Source organism: Dermacentor silvarum, chromosome 3 (assembly GCF_013339745.2).
Source record: "Dermacentor silvarum isolate Dsil-2018 chromosome 3, BIME_Dsil_1.4, whole genome shotgun sequence".
NCBI lineage: Eukaryota > Metazoa > Arthropoda > Arachnida > Ixodida > Ixodidae > Dermacentor > Dermacentor silvarum.
Genome location: NC_051156.1, coordinates 207886797 through 207907464, shown reverse-complemented (window position 1 = coordinate 207907464; position 20668 = coordinate 207886797). Strand labels below are relative to the sequence as shown.

Genomic DNA, 20668 nt, shown 5'->3' with positions numbered 1-20668 from the left:
CACACCCGTTATTTTCACGCGTGGCGGAATAGCGCGGGGTGACAGCACAAGTGACGCACACACACACACACACCCTGAAATTCGGCAAAGAGCTTAACGGTGCTTACGCGCGTATAGCCCGAGGAGAAAAATAATAAAAAGAAACACGGTGTTTTAATTGCTCGTATCGCGTTTATATCTCCGAATAATGCCTTTTATACCCGAACCGTCGACAAGGCGACGTTGCCAGGAAGGCCGATAGAAAAAAAGGGCCTGTTTTATCAGAGATCAATCACTCCGCGGTGGCTTCTCGCCCCGCATAGGCGAAGATCTCGGACAGAGATGGCCGCCACTTCTGTCGAAGCCTGCAATTTTCTCGGACGCGGCTTTAAAGCGAGCTTCGCCTCTGAGCTGTTGGCGCCATCGAAAATGCGGCGCGCGCGTTCTGTTGCGAGGGCATAACGGCCATATAGGAAAAGAATTCTCCGGCGTTCTACGCCTCATTGGAAGGGCGTTTATGTGCAAGTGTCCCGAATGTTCCAGTCAATTAGACTAAAACGCTTGGTCTCTAATTACGAGACGTCGGAGTCCGCCGAGAATGCCAACCCCGAATGTCTCTCGCAATCTTAGATTACGATACATATTGCGGTGAGTCACAGTGTTATCGAACAGGCAGTAGTATGTCATAGACGCATGAAATGTCTAAGAGAATTAAGTATAGCTTATAAGGTAACCGTAAAAGCCGATGCGCATTCGTGTCAGCATTGAGTGAAAAAGAGAGAGCTTAACATAAACACAAAGTCTTAATCTCGCCTTAACGTATACATACCGCTGTGGCTCAGCGACTGACCACTAGGTCGCTCGTTCGACTCCCAGATAAGGTGGCGTTCCCACCCTAACGTATAATACGAAAAGTTCCACATGTCTATGTGTGCCTGGTTTTAGTGCACGATTACAAAAAAAAAAAAAAGACACCCCCGGGGTGGTCGAATAAACCTTCATTGACTTAGTTTGCGTATAACTAACAACCGTAAAGCAACCCCGATGACGCATACCTTAGATCAGGCGTTGCTTTGAGACGTGAAACCTTGATTGCATGCAATCGGTCTTTGTCCTGTCAGTCCAACTTAACCCCGAGGATGAAATTGCAATTAATCTGCACTTGTTATATACGGAAAGCTGTCGCGTTGATTCCCTCCTACAAGCTTCTGTTAACGTTTCTCAAAATTACAGGATCATAAGGACTAAACGGCAAAGCGAAAGTATACTTATAAAATTGATACTAACATATATAACGACAAAATTAGTGCCCTCTTATCTCTCTGCTGCAGTTGCGCACTTCTTGGCTTTGTGGCCCCCAAGAAAAGAAAAATTATTGCTCAGCATTTCAGCTTCCCGGCTTCATATGAGCGTTTATATTGTTTCACGCGAACAGTTTTAAAGTTTTCGTTGCGATAAACAAAGTGAACCCCTGTTTCCGAGAAAGCGTAATCAAACACCAGGGCAATCATGCAGGTCAAGTCACGCGCCTCGCTAAAGACAGTCTAAGAAGGGTTGCGCAAAGCGAATTCCTGCAATGCTCGTCGATCCACACAAGCCGTAATGGTCTTCTCTCGCTGCAGAACAAGGCGGAAGTGTTTGCGTCGTCGCGTGCGCGTCTCGAAGCAGACACGTCTGGTGCGGGAAGAAGGGGAAGGGGGGGGGGGGGATTGGACCGGCACCCCCCACCCTCTGGCAAAGACGACCGCACCTCGAAAAAAACAAAACAAACAAGAAGAAGCGTTCGCCCTGCGTTCCCGCCGTATTTCTTTTTTCCGTATCGCACCCATCGACGAGCCCGTGTGCCCACCGCCGATCAGGCTGGTAGCGGGAGTGGTGCCGGAGAGGCCGAGCCCGATCTCTCTAATACGCTCGCGATTTTTACTCGGCTCGCCAACGCGCGGCTGATACATCATAGTGTGCTTGCGTACACGGCATTAATTCGATCTCAGGCCCGCTCTTCTTTCTCTTTTTCTTCCTCCATCTTATGCCTAAACAGCGGAGGAGGTAGGCCTGCCACACGTGGTAATTAGCGAGTCAACGAAATTAGTGTGCGCACACGATGCCTCGATCCCCTACCCTCCCCCCTCCCGTGCCCCGAACTGTGCCTTATATTTCTTCGGACTAGCTCGCGCACAGACACATACACGCACACACGAACACCGTCTCGCCCACCGGCGGCCGCCTTATCGCCTGTGTCCACAAACAATCACTCGGCCTTTTATGCGGACCGTGGCGTTCCTATAGGCGAAACGGCGCTGCCCTGCTATATACGTCGGGGCCACATGCGCGCTCGGGGTGGTGCGGTCTCGTAACACGAAGAAACCGGGGTGGCGTATAATTCATTTCCAACCCTCAAGAAGCTAATGCGGCGCCGGTTGCTTGCCCCGCATATGTGCGGTGCTCTTTTGAATCTTCTTCTTAGCCGAACGCGCCGTGGCACTGAAAATCTGAGGCGTGTATACGCTATAGCCGGCGCGCCCTGAACTTCTGCTTGCATGTATCGTTTGTGTTTTGATTTGCCGAATACTTAGCGTTCGTCAGGTGGCCTTAGTGGAGTCTCACCTTTGAGCGTTCTTCCAGAAACAAACAAAGAAAAAGACGGGGCAATGATTTTCGAGATAAAGATCACGTGTGCGCGATGCAACGTGCACGTGACCAGTAGGACTGGCGAATCATGGCGATCACACGAGGAATGCCAGGGTCAACGCTTGCTTTTCTCACCAAAACGCCACTTCCCCTACCCCCAGATATGCTTTTCACCTTTATGCTTCGTTCACAAAATCGAAGAGCCGCATTGCAAGTATTTGTTCCGAAGTGCATCCTGCATTGCTATTCAGCAAAGTGCTTGAATTGAGTGCATATAGAAATTTCCCTCGAAAATGTGCACGTCGTCAGAAGTGCTGCCTTCCAGGATTCGTCCGCATAGTGCGCGCTGAAGTGACATTAACCGAGCGTTGACAATGTGACCAAAAAAGCGGCGTGACACACGCGAGCGCCCATTGGCCAACGGAGACACGTACACACGTCGTTTATTAGAGAGGAGGCGCATGTGTCCCTGTGAGATTTCTCTTTTTCTTTCTTCACATTCTTAACTCGTAACTTGACCGTTCGTTTTGCTTCAGTCGCTTCCTATGCACAGCAAAGTGGTGCCTCTCCCGCGTCCATAACTGCCGTACGTAAACGGTCCCAGATTACATAGTGCCGTGGGACGCGTAAGATTACTGCAGGAAGGAACGAGTATATTAAATATCCAGCTGCTAATTGGCATCTTGAAAGGTGTTTTTAAGTGTTAAATTGCAGACGGAAAGCGCTGCGTATGACGTGCTAATTATGATGCGATGCTTTATAGAAAAAAGCAGGGTATAGGCCGTGGATGGCCTCTTCGATGTCGCGCCGTGTACGTCTACATGCAACAGTACGAGGCTTCTGCGCTGTGTAAATGGTGCGTGTTGTGACTGGTTTGAACTGCATAGATTGCAAACAACTCCACGTGGTTCCGACAGTCATTTGTTACAAACGATTACACGCATATTATGCTTGCCTCAGTCCAGTATAGCTGTCAGGTATATGATGCAAATACAACTAACCGGAATTGATTCACGAATAGTCCACAACGCTGCATTAACCCAACGAGGTGCTCTTCCGTATGTTTTGGTCCTACAAAAAACTGCCCCCGTGTAAGCCCTCTCGTTTTTTCGAGCCAACGTAGCTTGACAAGATAACACCCTTTCTTCTGCGTACAACGTTGGCATAATGACAAGTTTTCGGTGCTTTATTATATACTAGGCATTCATTACGACAGACCTTCATGAATACTGCAAGTCGAACGGATTCATTTACAAAAAAAACAAAAAAAGCGAGTTGCCCCTCTACAGTGTTTGCGCCTTCATACGATACGTATGCATATTCACCCGCTGCACAAAATAACCAGAAGTACCTGCTGTATGCATGAGCTACCTGTTTATGCATGCAGCAACAAGAGTTGCGCAAGGCCACCTTGCACTCCTTATGGTGACGGTTATCTGTTCCCTAACAGCACGACATTTCGGCATAATGTGTCGCACGAGCGAAGTCGGGAATAACAGGTGCGACAAAAAAAATTAGGGGCGTCGCGCATATGATTAAATGAGTTCCGGCAACGTTGATATCGCAACCACGCTTGTCGCTACCGCGAATCTCTTGCGCCTTGCAGAGCCGACCAACTCTCGCTTATGAGATCAAAAAAGGACAAAAGTTATGACAAACGCGCGTTAGTGATAACCCCACGTGCAGTTATGTTCGATCTGCTATTCGCATGGTTACCATGAAGGAGTCCGAAACTATAGAGCTGCGTCGTTTTGTATTTGGGCACGGCGCTCTCGTTGCCATATAAGTTACCGCTCTTGACCATGCCGCGTGCATCGCCACACGAGTACTGTGGCATTAAATGTCATTTCACTGGGTTCCCAGTTATACCGGCATAACTAAAAACGAACGAGCAGACGAATCGGTGAAACGTGCACACGAACATGGATAAGAATGCAACATTCATACGTTCAACATTGAAGTTAGAAACTTATTACTTAATGTCTCAGTGATAATATAATCTGTGGCACGGTTTGGTGAAGTGTTAGAAAGGTCAATTTTATGTGCTGTAGACTCTGAGCTAAAGTTCTATGTATATGGGAAGATACCGCGAAATGCTAAAACGTTGTTTCAACGCTTTCGCCTTTGCGTGGCATACACAAAACACTTTTTTTATTATTAAATTCATCATGCAAGCTCCGCGTCATGTGCTTGGGGACTTGTGGACGAGAACATAGCCCACATGCTCCTGGACTGCCCATTATATGCCCAGCAAAGGCAACAGATGCGCTTTAAGCTTCTTCTTCTTCATCATCATAATCATCATCATCATCATCATCATCATCATCATCATCATCATCCTATATTTATTTCCACTGCAGGACGAAGGCCTCTCCCTGCGATCTCCAATTACCCCTGTTTTGTGCTAGCTGATTCCAACTTGCGCCTGCAGATTTCCTCACTTCATTACCCTTTCTGCCGTCCTGGACTGCGCTTCCCTTCTCTTGGCATCCATTCTGTAACTCTAATGGCTTTATGGCTTTAAGCTTAGGGCTCTGGGAAATCATCCATTGTCCCTTAGTACAATTAGGCCATGGCCAGTCAGTGACCCTGAAAAAACAGCTTCAGTGCGTAAAATACTTTTTTATGAGTACGGACATGTGCGCGACATACTATGGACGATTTTGTGCAGTGACTCGCCTTCTTTGTTATGTTTCGTTAGTTTTTTTTTCTTATTTTTTATTAGCTCTTGTAAGTGTGAGTGTCTGTGCGCCCTAAAGTATTTTTTTATATTTGGTTATTATTACTTTATGTTTTTTTTATTTAAACAAAATTTACTTCTTAAATTTAAGTGAAATGGAATAGCCGGAAGCGTACTGCTTCCAACGTCTCCAGTTACACGCCATTAAACCTATACTTACCGACCTACCTAAACACTAAAAACCAACAATAACCTTCCGCAGGGTCTCTTTCGCATGGGTTAACACTGGATCAGCGTGGCCTACTTGTAGATTTTTTTCTTTCTTTCTTTTGGTGGGAACTTCAGAACTTCTTCTCACCGATTGCATGCCCGGAAACATGATGACCTCGGTGGGATTTTCTTCTGACGCTTCACCAAGTTGTATCAGATATAGATAAGGAATATAGACGGCAAAAGGTACGGAGGATAACTATATAAAGTTCTATAGACCAGCGAATTCGCATCGCTTTTCAATCGTAAGTGCTATTTGCCATTCGCTCAGAGTTTTCGCTGATAATGCGGCCCGCATCAAGATTGGCTGAAATTTTCTCTTACGAACAATTCTAGCGTAAGAGCTTTCTGTAAATACAATCCTGGTTGGCTGTCTTACACAAGAAGAAAGGGTAAACAAAAAGATAGAGAAAGGAGGGCAGTCAACGGAAGCACACCAGACATACACGGAAATAAAATCAAAGATGGCGACCAATGCCGTCAACTGATATGGTTTTCCTGCAGTAATTTATAAAAAGATGTGGGTCCGTATTCATAAAACGCACTCACTCTAGAATTGCTCGTAAAAGCAAATGCTTGCCGATTCTGCCGCTGGACCGGCCACTTACGGACGAAAAACCTTGCAAATTCGGCCCCTCGTCTCTTGTTACAGTTTTCCGGACATGTTCATGTTCTTACGCACAACAAAAAAAAGTAATAATAAATGAATAAATGAATAAATAAATAGAAAGAAAGTAAGAAAAAAAGCGTGGGATAAGTATTCGATATTATGTGTAGTTCCTCATGGCTACAGTCAAGTGACTTATGTTGCTATATCCATTACCACATTCGCAAGCCTAAGAGGAAATGATCACGTGCACCAGTTTGAAAATGTTCCTCGTCCTTTATTTTTGTAACATAGCGGTTTAAACAATGATTATCAGATTTTTCTCTATCGTTCGGCTTTGAGCCAACAATACTTGAGAGAAAGCTTTCAGAAGTTTGGCCGGAAGCATTACTTCTCTCTTTCGAAAAAGCTGACGCCAGGCGAGATTCTCGTAACTGTGCATTAATTCGCCCGCAAGCTCACGCGTGCACGTCATTTAACCTATAGACAGCTCGCTTTCTCTCGTTTACACATAAACTAGCGGCAACGGCCAGCATGCCATCGTGACGTCACGCTGACACCATCATGTTCTGAAGCTGTATGTCCTCACATTCAAAGGTATTTACTACGAAATTTGACGGTGCAAAGGCCATTCACGTGCATGAATACCGTCGCCCAGGGAAGATAACAAAGCTGACATGCTTTGAATAATCATGTCCCAGATCTTGCGGCCTTATCCTACTTTTCAGTATGTTAATTGCGTGTACAGGACGCACAAGAAAGGTGTTCTTTCTTTCTTTATTTCTTGCATGTAAAACGATGATCTCGCTTACATAATTGCACGCATAAAGGCTAACTGAAACGCTATCTTTCAAGGACGCGCAAAAAAAGGCCTTTCGGCGTATAATCATCGCTTAATCGCAGTGTTTAGCGGCGAAGTGTTACCACTGATTCCTCGATCCTTCGAGTAGTAATTCGCGTGAGGTGCTGTCCCAAATGGGGCCGAGGGGCGCGGTTTTAGGGCTAACCCTCGCGACGCCGTCAAGATGGAGCAGTGTGCTGCGGGTGGGCCCGGGGCTTTGAAGGAGTGGTGTCGGAGCACCAGCGCACATCGTTGACGAAAGGGAGGGAACAGCCGCGCGCTCTTATTAGCGAAAGAGTTGGACGCGTTGTTTTCCGTCGCGTCAGGCTTGAGGGAGACGCATCGAGAGCGCGAAAAGGCACGCGTTAGCGGAAACGCCAGCTGGCGGGTGTCTCTGTCCGGCGCCGCTGTGTTTTGCCGAGAGGCACCATGCTGTCAGACCACCCTGTGAGCAGCAGCGCGTTTCCCAAGCGCGCTTATAAATACCTATAGACACTTTTCTTTATTTCCATGCGCTTTTCCTACAGCGCAAAACGCTAAAACACTCTGGGGGCGCCACGCGGGACGTGCGCTGGTAATGTTTTAACGTGGGCGCGTCTTCGCCCATTTGGAGCGTGACGCAAGTCGATTTCATCTCCGAGAGTGAGGTCGACGCTATTATAAGGACAGCGCACCTTGCGTTCGTCATATTGCGCCGCCGTATTGACGGAACTTGTTGTTTTGTTTTCATTTTCCTTTTCATGTCTGGGCGTGATTTATATTTCGTGGCCAGCAGGCATTACTCAAGCACTGTCTTATGGAACGTAAGCTGGCAGATATTCGCCATGCACGGAACTGACGTTTAGCGAGCTTCAGCCCCGCTTCTCGTCTGCAAAGCAACCTCGGCTCCGTTCCGAACTGAGTGGCCAAAGACTCCAAACAAGCGTAGCAATATAACCTGACTGCATCGTTTTTTTTTTCCTTTGCTGTATTTTACGACAAGTTGAGTGCGGGTGCTTCTCATATCTAACCATTAGTCGCAAAAGCATTGCGTGCCACTTAAGCAATGTGACGGCAACGCGAAATCCACGACGAACACGAAGCAGAACAAGCGATATTCAACCGCGAACAGAAATTGTTTCACACGTGTGCAAACTGAAGTAACTACACTCTCACACTCGCGCTTGTTTCTTTTCCCAGATGTGTTCAAGTTGATCCAAGCGACAGTGTCCGGCATTGCGGACGTTGGCGAAGGAAACTATGCTCTTCTCCGCTGGACTGAACACGGTAAGGACAAGCATTTATATATAAACTTGGATGCTGAGTATAGAGAGCAAGGACGGCGGAGTTAATGAGAGCAAATGTCCGGTTAGCTACACAAGGGCTTCTATAAGGGAGTAAAACTAGAGAAAGGACATAAATATGGGAAATAGGGAACTGTTCGCGAGCGCACACGGACGGTGAGGCGCCTGGTCATAACGAATGCACATATGTGACTGCTTATTACTTTTTTTTTCTTTAACAATTAAACACGACTTGTTCAGGCGAGCACACGAAGGTCGGAGAAGTGTGAGAAGCTGTTGTTTCGGATACCAGCATGACATTTCAACATAGGGTTATTTTCATACTGACATATGGCTGCCACTTTTGACATTTGTGGTGTGAAATTCTGCGTTATCTTCAATACCGTTCTTTTTCCGATCTGATATAGTTCCCCTTCGTGAAATGACTATTTTTAGACTTAATATGGCTTTTAAGATGCGAACAGCAATATGGAATAGCAATAGTCGCCCAACAGCAAGTACTTTTGAATTCTTTTTGACCCTTTTATTTCATTTCCTTCTCCTTCGCAAGCTTCTTGGCATGAAAATATTCCTGGGTATATTGTTTCCTCTTCCTTACTTTGCCGAAACTAACTTCCTCTTGCTTTCAAAATCAATCTTAATTATCGTTATCCGCAAACCTCAATGAGTTTATATAGTTGCGATGGAAATGAGAACACGCACTTTCTTCAGTGTTGGAGCAAATCCTGAGAGACTAATCTTCGCAAATGTCGCGTTCCTGTATCACGATGACATCGTAGCACGAAAACACGGGACTAAGCCGCTTGCCTGTATCATCGGAACCTGCGTCGTACAAGCCGTAGACATTTTACGTTGTCCCTGCAAAGGAATGGCCGACACCACAGCCTGTGACCACTACGGTGAAGAAGAAACCATCAGCCATCATTCTGTGTCAGTGTCCGCAGTATTGTGCACAGAGACTCTGACTTACTGCCGTACTCAACAAGTTCGACAGCGGACCTCTGTCGGAACAGACAATCCTCCAACGTGGATGTGACTCTATAGACTATCCTATCAGATGACTGTTAAGTAATTGTTGTGCTTTTTGCCATCTACAGGACTCAGGGAACGCCTTTAGTACTTGAGTTCTTTTCTTCTCCTCTTTTCTTTTCAACCCCCTTTCTCCCCAATCCACGTGCAGGGTAGCAATCCGGAGGTTTGCTTCTGGTAAACATATCTGCCATTCCGCTATCTCTCTCTCTTACATTGTCCTGTTGCAGTTTCATTTCCCTTTAATCTTATTGCGCGCAATTGTGAGAAAATGAACGACAAAAACGCTGGTACACGTCGGCTCAAATGCGCGACCGATTAGCCGTGGCGAACCCCAGCCCACAGTCCCTTTCGGAACTGTCCCGGCAGCCGCCAACTCTGCATCGTCGTCGTCCTCTTTGTACTATACACAAACTCTCCGCGAGCCAACCTAGCGCATGTATACCTGTCGCATACTCCCACTGCATTCTCTCCATCCCCCTCTTCTCTCCGCGCTCCTCTTATTCTGGGGGCCTCCCAGGCGTTTCCGGGCAACACAAACAACGCGTGCATTCGGCGTGGCGGCAGAGGCAGGCAGGGATCCCATAGCTGTGCTCATACAGCTGCGGAGGCGGGCGCCACACACGAACGCGCCGTTTGTCCGCGACGCGCGCATGCCGGCCTCTCCTGTGCTGCCTTCTTCTCGAGCACCAGCGAAGCAGCGGCAGCATCCCGTTCGCTAACTTTAGGTTTCTCGGAGAGAGACGGAGAGATGCTTTCTTTTGGGCCGCCTCGCTCCGCGGCGTTTGCAGTAATGTAGCGCGGCTGTTGTTAATATCGCGCTTCTGGTCGTATTTTTGTTGCCTCGCTCGCCGAGAGTCTCGCTGCGTCGTGTGGCTCGCCGCCGCCGTGTCTCCTTCCTGCCACGTAAAAGTGAGGGCCACAGTCCTGGATGGAGCAGGCGCGTATATACCTGACGAGGTCTCTGCGCGCGCCGTGCTTTTGGCGGGGCGCCCGAATCGGCCCGATTTGGGTGGGCCGCCCTCGCGCGCGATTACATTTCCGAGGTCTCTGATGTGCCTCTTGTGTTTCTATCCTCCTTGACGCTGAAGACGATGCTGTTCTTCGCTCTACCCGTTGAGAAAATGATGCACATTCCTCGCCGCCTAAGCCATGTCGCACGCCTGAGCGCACGAGACACGTTCCCGACACCTGACTCCGATCATCTCACGACCAGAACAGCGTGGCAAGAGTGCGAACGCACGCAGACACGTGCTTTGAAATGGCTGGGGAGAATGGCGCTTGGCTTCGCGCGAAGGTGCATAGATGCGGGTGTAGGGCGTAGGTGTATGTGCAGGTTGTAATTTTAGTGTACAGAAGCGGACGAGTTGGACTATAGTGCGATGGATGAAGTGAAAGGATTCCTCCGTGTCGTCCATCTAAATACTTCCACATAGCGGTATAATGTCGTGTCGCATGTACTGAGAAACAACGCTGCAACCTTGGGATCTTGAATATTGTAGCATTCTAGACGAGGTGGTGAAGAAAATTTACATTAGGAACGATGGTGAACCGGGCTATCATGCACTCATGCACATTGCAGCTTTAAGTGTCTATAACGAGCGAAATTTCGTGTAAACCGGTCATTAAGCGCAGTCGAATTGGGAGCGAGAAGAAGCCTTACCTTTGGCTAAAGTTAAGGAACAACGCTCTAATTTAAGATTAAGTGTACATATGTTTGCACATCCAACGTCAGTTAGACGTTGGATGAGCATGTACTTCGCTGCAGACGATTGCGGCGCTGGCGCACAGCAAATGCAAACGACGCTGCTTTTCGGAAGCAAGAGACCTTGCGTACTTCTAAAACGGATGCCTCAATGGCAGCCTAATCATGTGTACAATCATTGCACAAATTGGCGAGAAATAATAGAATGGTATAGTTACTGCGGTAGCTGTGTACTGATAGGCGCGGTGAACACAGAAGCGCCACCTGTTTATTATGCTCAACTGGAGCATTTTTATTTATAAGTTTGTTTCCGGGCGTCAACCTTTAGCAGGCACTGCAGTAAGCTTTGAAGTCGCGTGTTCAGTCTGCCTGTTTTGCGCGTGCGTGTTTTGTTTCCGCGTTCATTCTTGCCACAGAGTCGGGTGTTTCGCGTGTAACCCGCCAAATTTCTCCATACTCTATGAAGCTCTCTCGCTCTCTGTTTCTCAGGCAGTGTTTATTTACTGCCGTCTACAGTAAAAGAAGAAGCTATGACTCCACGAACAAATCATTTTAAGAAACAAGCCTATGTACCATGTATAGTATAGCAACTAGCTGTCCATCTCGAACACGTGCCGTCTGCTGTGACAAGAACTCGAAAGCAGCTTTTTGCCGACTTTGACTTTCTTAATGCCTGACAGTTCGTGCTAGCAGTATACGTGTGGCAGCATAAGAGCGCTACACCAACACTACAAGTACAAAAAGAGACGTGCGGCAAAGCAAGGACAGCAGCTTCACACCAGCTGCGGTGTTTCGAGCTAGCATGCAGTAAGCATCCATTGAAGATGCGCACGTTGATCGTTTTCCATTACAGTTGAACTTGTGCGTGAAATTGGTCCCTTATGTTATTGTAGCTTTGCCGCAGCTGCAACACAGCCGTGAAGGTCAATAATTTCACCGCAGTAAGTGAAGAACTGCATGGCAGGAAAGAACAGGTACACAGGAAGCTCAACGTCCGTGCGGCCGTGTCGACAGCCTCGGGGCGAGCACTTGGAGCATTCCTTTTCTCGAAGGCGTCCTTTGTTTTTTCTCGCACGCTCTTGCTCGCGCCCGCTTGTGCTCTGGACGTCGCGCCCCCATATGTGGTGCGGCGGCGGCGGCGGCGCACAGAGGTCGTCCGGGGGCAACAGGTCTACGCCGGGTACAGTTCGTTCACTCGTCCGCACCGCTAGCGGCGCGTACATACACGATTCCATGGCAGCCCGCCCCCTCTGTTCCCGCCGTCGGCCCCGTTCATATGCATAGAGACGTCGCCTAAGGCCGCGGTCGTATTTCATCTCGCAGACGACTGGCTGGACTCGACATGGATTGGCTTGCATCGACTCCGCTTCCCAGATTGGCTCCCGGCCGCGTGGCACCTCGTTGCCGCAAGCGGTGACGCAGGTGATGCGATGAAAGAGAGAGAGAGAAGACACGTATCTCACGTTTCTTACGTGTGTTCTTTCTGGCTTTTGTTTCTATGCGGGGATGAACATTCATTGGCCCGGGCCTTGTCTCAATTGAATCCCGCTGTCTCTCCGCGCGGCACACATCTTGAGAATGTGTCGTTGATGCGTAGGGTACTGCCCTTGATCGGGTGACGTAGCTTCGAAATGTCGGCTGCCTGAGGGGCATCCTTCCCAACAACCTTCGGGGAAACATTCACGCTGCAGAAGACGTCGCAGAGCAAAGTGCGGAGCTATAGCCTATCGGTGTGAAGGTACCGTAATACGCATGGTACACGGCCGTCCATCGAGGTATATAGAAAGGTGATGTCAGCTCCTCATGGTCTAAGCCTCTACTGCCGCTCTCCTCTGAATCTTCGCTTATTTCACAAGATATTGGCGTGACGCACTTCCAAGGCAAAAAGATATCCGGGTTATCTACCCGCATTGCTTATAGCTGCCACTTTCTGCCCGTTTATCCGGATGTACGTAAATTATCGAGTACCATTAGGTGGTGCGGATTAGGAATTAAGTAGAGCTGCTTTCCGCCTTGATTTCATCGTTCTTTCTATCTCGCTGTCTCTTCCGGGGCTACTGCGTACAGCAATGAGGGACGCACGAGAAAAAACAAGAAGGCCTTAGGGGGAGGTTCCTCACTCTCTCTCCCCCTCCCTCCCTGATTGTCCGGCAAGCTCTTCATGGAGCGCCTCCGCCTCGGTGACAAATCCGGAGCTGTCGCTGTTTCGGCTTCGCGCTCTTAAGAGGGCCCTATCATCGTGATCAGCACTTCCTGCAGGTGCGACGCCGCTAATCGATTCGCAGATACTCCTCCGGCGTGGTCACGCAACTGATCGATTGATCGTCGTCTCGCGGTGGCGGCGGCGGCGTTGTTCGGTCGCACGTGCATACCGCGAACTACATAGACGAGCTGCGGAAGCAGGCAGCATGGCGATAAACGGGAGCGCATACACACTCGAGCAGAGCACCTCGTAGACGCACCGTCATGAAGGGGCAAATAAGAAAGAAAAAACAAGAGAGAGAGAGAGAGAGAGAGAGGAAGGAGAGAGAGAATTACCTAAGGCCAACCGCAAGTGGATGTGCTTGCCGCGGGGAGCTCTAGACGAGGAGAGAGGAGTGCATTTTTCTTCCGGTGAATGACTTTGCACGGCCTCCCTCGGCCACACCTGCCTCTTTACGCTCGCACCTCCCTCGCTTCTCGTTGTGTACGCGATGCGGCGGCCTCCATCTCTCCGGGCAGGCGAGCGAGCACCGCTGCTGCCGCTGCGGACTTGTCGTTTCGTCATCCCTTATACGCTCCGCGCGCCGTCCCAACTATTTTACGCCTTTGTTTCTTCTTTTCCCCGCAGCATAGTCGTCGTCGTCGTCGTCGTCGCCGACGGAGCGCGTGTTTATGTGCACTCCCGCGGGAGGAGACGTCAGGCCTTGTCTCAGCGCTGCTTGGCTTGCCAAAGACCCCTCAATGAAAACGGGTTCGGCGGTGGCGGCCCGCTGCTGCCGCCGCCGCCGCTCTAAACTGATGGACGACTTTGCGCCGTCGCTTCGCGTTCGACTCGCTCGCCCTCTGTTCTTCGTCGTCCTTCTCGAAGCGTCGCCGCCATCGTCTCCTATATGCCCGGTTCGACCTCCCCCCTTCCACTCTTGATGGTTGTATTCTCCTTCCGTGTGTGTGCCTCTCTTCTTTTGCCCGCTTTCTCGCACCTCGAGTTCTCGTCGTCGCTGGCAGTGCGGGGGTTACTCTTTTTGTTCCTTCAGAGGACCTCCTTGTTTGCTTGTTTCCGCCCTCCACCTCTTGGTCGATAGCTTTCCGCCCCTGTCCAGATAGAGAGAGGTCCTCGGTCGGTCGCCTCGAGGTGGTATCTGCATCTACGACGGCTTCTTTTCGTTTCTTTCGATTCGAGGCTGCGGTCGCGGAGGTGTACCACCGCTGCAGTGATCGGAAATGAAGCGACGGCCTGCCCCACCTCGCCCGCGCCGCCCGGCGCGCATTTGCGTGAAGGAGAGAGCGTTCGGTGGCTGGCGCGACCGCTGGGAACGCGCGCTCACACGCTGTGCGTTTGATGCCCGCGAGTGACTTTTCTTACGCGCGCTCTTGAAAACAGTCCGAGCGATCGAGAGAGGAAGATTGCCAAGGGTCTAGAGAATACGAGTGCGCGAACGAGGGACCCGTCGCGAATATTGACGCGCGTTTTGTGCGCGGGGAGCGGACCTGTCGCGAGCGCCTTTTCTCTCAGCTGCGGGGCCACGTTAATCCCTCATTCTCCAAGGCTTCGTCCGTTTTGTTGCTGGCAGCGAAAGATTGAATTCGTGTTTTTTTTTTTTTTTTTTTTTTTTTTTTTTTTTGTCCGCCGTTTAGTATCTGGCATGGCCGGGATGATAAATGCGGACCCGCACTCTGACGTTGAAAGGCCTTGCTTCCTCTAGTATGCATACGCGTTGGTGTGATAGAACGCCAGAACGTTTTGCCGGACGACTAACAATTTCTGGTTTGATTGCTCCATCTATGCAGTTCGAGTTTGGGGGGTGTTCCCGTACAGTCCTAAGGAACGATTGCGAAGGTAGCATATGCGGCTTTTGGCGGGTGTTTTTAAAAGCAGTTCCCAGGCCTTCTTATCGCGTCGGACTGTAAATTTCACGAGGGGGGGCGCTGACAAGGACTGGTTCAACCAGAAAGCCTGCGTAGTTGTCGACACTTGAATGCAATCGCGGAACAGGAGTGAGTAGATAAAGGTGCGTTGAGTGCTTATGTCAAACATGTTACTGGCCACTCTCAAACATAAATTGACTGCGAAATACTTCATCTTGTGTTGCTGAAAAGCGGTAGTCAGCTTGCCGCTTTTTTTCTTTGGTTTGGTTCTCCTGAAGGATCTGCGATTAAACGCTTACTGTGAGGTCCGATATGCGCTGCTTCCTGCTACTGAAAGCGCAGTAAAACAGTATTTACAGTGCAATAACGATTGCGAGACGTACTAGCGAGCAGAATGCAGTCTGCGTTGTTAAAGCAGTCGCGATACATGCACTATACAGTTCAGTCTCTCAGAGAAAGTATCTGACCACTCCTCGCCGGTGGGCGCGGGGCTAATTCGGTAGGCTCGGACGACGGCCAAACAACGGCGATAAGGCCTCTCAAAGCGGCAGGTTTCTTCGAATCGCCCTTTTAGAATGCATCTAGTACGCATGCATTACAGGGGCGGCGGTTTCCTGGGCCGCCAAGCTATAGCCGACTCCGTGACGCCAGAACACGCAGTTTTTCGTCGTATAATAGCGGTGGGAATGCATGCTTGTAGGTTGTACAGCAAACGTGTCGGCGTACACGAACAACTGTTTCGAAATGCGCATGCATTGGTTCGCGCAAAAAATCGTTTCTTGTGGCACTAATAGTCGCTTTTCTCCCCTCTCGTCCCTTCTCGCTTTCCCCTCCCGCCGTTTTATGAATTTATTTATTTATTATTGCTGCAGCGTGTCATAGCTCGAAATTGGGTTTTATGTGTCCTTCCATCCTTTCTCTTACGCCGCAGTCATCGTGTCCTGTCGTCGTCGTGGTTAGACCACCTCCTCAACATCAACTTCAGCCTTCCCATATGGCTGGAGATCCGCTACTGACCTCCTCCGGCTAGGGATCGAACTCGTGTCCCTGTCGCAATGTTCTGGCGAGAGCTGGGCTGCTATTCTGGACATTGACAAATTCCGCCATATTGTTGAATTCTGTAACATTTTACCCAATCAGAGACACCGTAACAGCCATCTGGGCCAATCAGAGCTGACAAAATCGTGAATACGATACCGTGGCGGATTTTGACAATGTCCAGATTAGCAACCCTGGACGGACATTCGCACTTGGCTATTTGTGCGAGCCCTTATGCGCAACGCAGACTCTGAGAGCAGTGGCGTCTGTCCGTGTGTTTCGGATTGCACAGCTGATTAGAGCAGACTATACTGTAGCTGACAAAGATACCCGCCGCGGTATAGCACAGTGGCTATTGCGTTGCGATGCCTAGTTCGAGGACGCGGGCTCGATGCCTGCCACGGCTTCCGTGTTTCAATGGGAGCGAAAGGTGAGAACGCTCGTTTATTTAGATTAGTGTGCACGTTAAAGAACCCCCGATTGTCGACAATAATTCGGAGTCCAATCCCTTACGGTCTGCCTCATAATCGTGTCGTGGTTTTGGCACGTAAATCCCCAGAATTTAATTTAAGTTAGCTGACGAGAACGATGTTGTTGGCATCGCAAATAATAAGTTGTCTTTGAGAGGATGGCGTCATTACTTGAGGCGCTAGCAAGCATGATGGCAGTGACTTGTGTGACAGCATGCTGTTGTCGAAGTAACTGAGTTGATAGCTGGAGGAGGAGGAGGAAACAACTTTGAACTGTGAATCACTGAAGTCAGCTCAAATTTGTTTCGCAATCAGTAAATGGGTCCACTGTTTCCCCATATTTGAAGCGGGTGTAGGTTTTATAGATCAAGTGTAAAGAAGTAGCCTCAGTTGTATATCTTTATTTATTATATTTACTCATTCGATTCTTCTACATCGTCTGCCAGCGCTTACCTATTTCTTGTTGGCGGTGCCGGTTGATTGAGTACAGCCAGCTGCGACTATTTGAAACTGCGGTAATGACTTAAGTCCTATAAAACTGTGCCTATAACAAACGCAGTAACTTAACGTCATGCTTGTTTCGCTAGCTTTGAGCGGTCGTTAGGCGCCAAGGAAGAAAGGTACTGAGATAAGATTTGAAATGCTGAGAGTCGAACATGTACTGAAATGAGGTACGGTGTTTTGAGGACGTGACACAATCTTACGTGCCGTAATTAAATGCCAAATACGGGGTAATTTAAGGTCGGGTGATGACAAAGGTCGTATATAGAAGCTATGAGCGAATCGAAGCGGAACTGAATCGGAGCTCCGCAAACACCATAAAGCAAATAAAGCCCATTCAGAATCATTGAAAGAAGCACAGCGAGTAAAAACAACTATTTCAAGTTAACTACTTATCGCTGTAAACGACCTCTACTGAGAGGGCTAAGTGCTGTGTCGCTTACTATTTTTAAAGCGAAGCTTTTCCTTGCGAACCTTCCCGGACTTTCCTGACCGTGGCTGCCGGATGCTGCTGCTGTCCTGCCGAATAGGTCACGCTTAAAAAAAGAAAGAAGATTAATTACATTCCCGATGCTGTTATCGAACCTCGGTCGCCCAGCACAGCAGTTAGATGCGCTAACCATTGGGCCACAATATTTCTTTTTTTCTCGTTGTACTTATTTCAGACACCAAATGGGTTTTGCGGGAAACTTGAAAAGTTAAACGTGCGAAGAAGTATCTTCCAATTCTGCAGAAGTACGTGTTGCTGGGCTAGTCGGTTCATATTGATCAGTAGACCATAAAAATTCCAATTACACGGTGACGAAAATGCAAACACAGAGCAAGATAGAGTTCCCACTCATTCTTGAAACCTGCTGCTCAGGTCACGGTCGATCTTCACAAGAGAGAGAGAGAGAGAAAAAAAAGGTAAAGGAAAGACAGGGAGGTTAACCAGAGGTTATCTCCGGTTGGCTACCCTGTACCGGAGGAGGGGTAAAGGGATGCGAAAGGAGAGAGAGAGAAAAAAAAATAAGTAAAAGTAAAAAATGGTGATAAGGATAAGCACTTTACCATTACAGAATACCGATCTGGATGAAATTCCATTTGTCCGTATCAATCGTTTTGGAGCATCATTCGCATGAAATCAGTTGATGAAGTTATAGATTGGCCATTTCGATTCCAACATGCGTGTCTTTCACAGGCTATGCATTGCAATGAGTAAAAACATATCAAAGGGTGCATCACAAGTAGTTGGCATGATATATCGCTCGTAATGAGGATTTAGCTGAACGTCTTTTTGAAGAGCTCATTGAAGCACAACCCCAAATAAAACGGCATCTTTGCAGCTTATAAAACAAGCTTCAATTATTTCAGATTCATCACACACGCGACATTTAAAGGACGTCACGAAAATGTCTCTTGAACGCAGCCAAGTCCTGACAGACCAGGTTTTAAGATGTCATAAAAAAAGAATGTTTTTTTTTAGATGGAGGCAAGGGAATTTTACACTCACGAACCTGGCGGGAACAACATAGATATAAAATCTCTTAAAGGATTTTTTTTTTGTGATGCACAGCACAAATATTCATTTAAAAGTCTCACTGTTGAAAACCCCCATAAATTCCCAATGACGTGGTCTCAGAAAAATGTATGCAACCAATAGGGGCCGCACACCCCTAGTCAAGCCTGTATAAATAAATGCCTTTTGTTTGCGCCCCCAAGCCCCCTAGCGCTGTAAACAAAGATTTGATTTGATTTTAGGTAAGGTAAAACATGCACAAGGTTTAATTACAAGAAATCTCGAGCTTTAGGATGAGAACTGTCACGAAAAAAAAAAAGTTTCGATATATACTGTTTGCCGCACATACAGATGTGCTAAACCCATCCAGCTGCACTAACCGGCCGGAAAATATTATCTCGTCTCACGGCCTCATAACTTGAAGGCCATATGAAAAGGGCAAATACGCGGTGAAAACGTTAAATGTACGATCGTGCACAGTGGATCATTTGTAATTATAGAAAACTTTTTGTTGCCAAAGGCGTGTTCGCAGCTCTCAACTTTGCCGAAACTCTAAAGGTAATACGGTACAAAGATTTAGCGTAACGCTGAAGGATTAGGTTGGTTGGAAATTAGGCCACAAACGCACGCATACTTCTGTCGTACCAACGCCAACAAGCTCTTTGAGATGTTCTATCGACCAAAAAAGTTTACGGACCACAGGATCTAAGAAAACGCTAAATATCCTAGCAACCTTTAAAAGTAGCCAGTAAAACCGTACATCACATTGATGTCCGCATATACCAGTAGAGGCTGGAAATTGGAATACCAGGCTGGCGTTTTGAGGCTGCGGAGATTTTCAGATTTTTCTCAGGTCCCTTGGTCCGTAAACATTTTTTGGTCGATAGTACGTCACGTGTGTCGCTTTACGTAGCACGTATACGCAAGAGCACATGCGCATGCGCCAGTTTCCTTTACGCCAAAGAGGCAGAAATTAAATGAGCAAGTGTATATCACTAATCATTTGATTAACCGCTTCACAGATGCCAAGGTGTGCGTTGGATCTGCATAACGTTTGTTTTTTAATAGGCCGCCTTGCACACTCGAAAGAGCTGCCCTCCATCACACTCTCTCCCCCATCTATATTCATTGAAGTGCTTAATATAGTTATCATTAACATTATGAAGACGATCAATCAGCTCACAATGTATTCACATACATGCAGCTGGACCCACCGGCTTAAGTCTGATTTTTCGTTATCCGTATAAAATTAATTCTCTTTCTCTCGTCGCGCATAACAGCGCGTTCGGATTTAGTAAACCACCTCTATACTCTAGATGAATTACTCAAACTTTTCGCGATATTCTGAAATAGCAGCTGCTGACTACATTGTTGGGTCACATTTTAAGGCGACTCTAAAAAAAAAAAAAGGTATATGTATGTCACCCAAACAAACTGCAGCTACAGGAGTCGATAAAAGGTCACTGTAATGCAGCCGCGGGGAGCAAGAACGGAGCGCATGCCAACGTAATGGTTCATTTTGAAGAATGTAATGCTGCCTTTGGCGAGCAACGTGTGACAGGCCGTAAGAACGTCATGCAAAACTGTCGAGCATACTGGAAGGTCTCTGCACAAAGGCCATGCCAGCTGGGCTGCAGCTAGCAATACTCTTCGAAGGCTGATTTACAGCGCAGAGCGCAGCGTCGGCTGCCACCTGTTCCATCGTTTGGCGCATCGCTGCAACTTCCATCTAGAGTCTTCTTGAGAAGACACGCGCGCAATAAAGAAGAAAAACACAAATTTTCACATTCTGGCAGCAATCAATAAAATGGCAAGTGAGAGTCTAACAAAAAATGTTCTCTTCCGGTTATGCGCCTCCTTGGCAAGGAGGTTTACAGAAAGTTAGTGCGGCAATACTTAGTGGAGAAAGTGCTTATCACGTTTATTTTACGATCGAGATTGCTTGGTTATTATACTGCACAGTCGAAGTAAACGTACGCAGACGATACACGCCTGCGCAAAATCAGTGAATCGATTAAAATTTTTTTTGTCGTTGTTCATTATCGATTTGTAATCGTTTGAGACAGGTAAT

At 48.0% G+C, this 20668-nt stretch overlaps 1 protein-coding gene across 3 annotated transcripts in view; it reads left to right on the top strand.

Moving 5' to 3' along the window:
* The window catches only part of LOC119446553 (uncharacterized), a 531274-nt gene that overhangs the window by 114102 nt on the left and 396504 nt on the right, over positions 1-20668 (top strand). For 2 of the 3 annotated variants that reach the window (XM_049664209.1, XM_049664210.1), the window contains exon 3: positions 8185-8271. The exons of the other annotated variant lie outside the window; for it this stretch is intronic. The gene's annotated coding sequence lies outside the window, so the exon portion shown is untranslated. The remainder of the gene's footprint in view (positions 1-8184; positions 8272-20668) is intronic. 3 annotated transcript variants of the gene reach the window in all.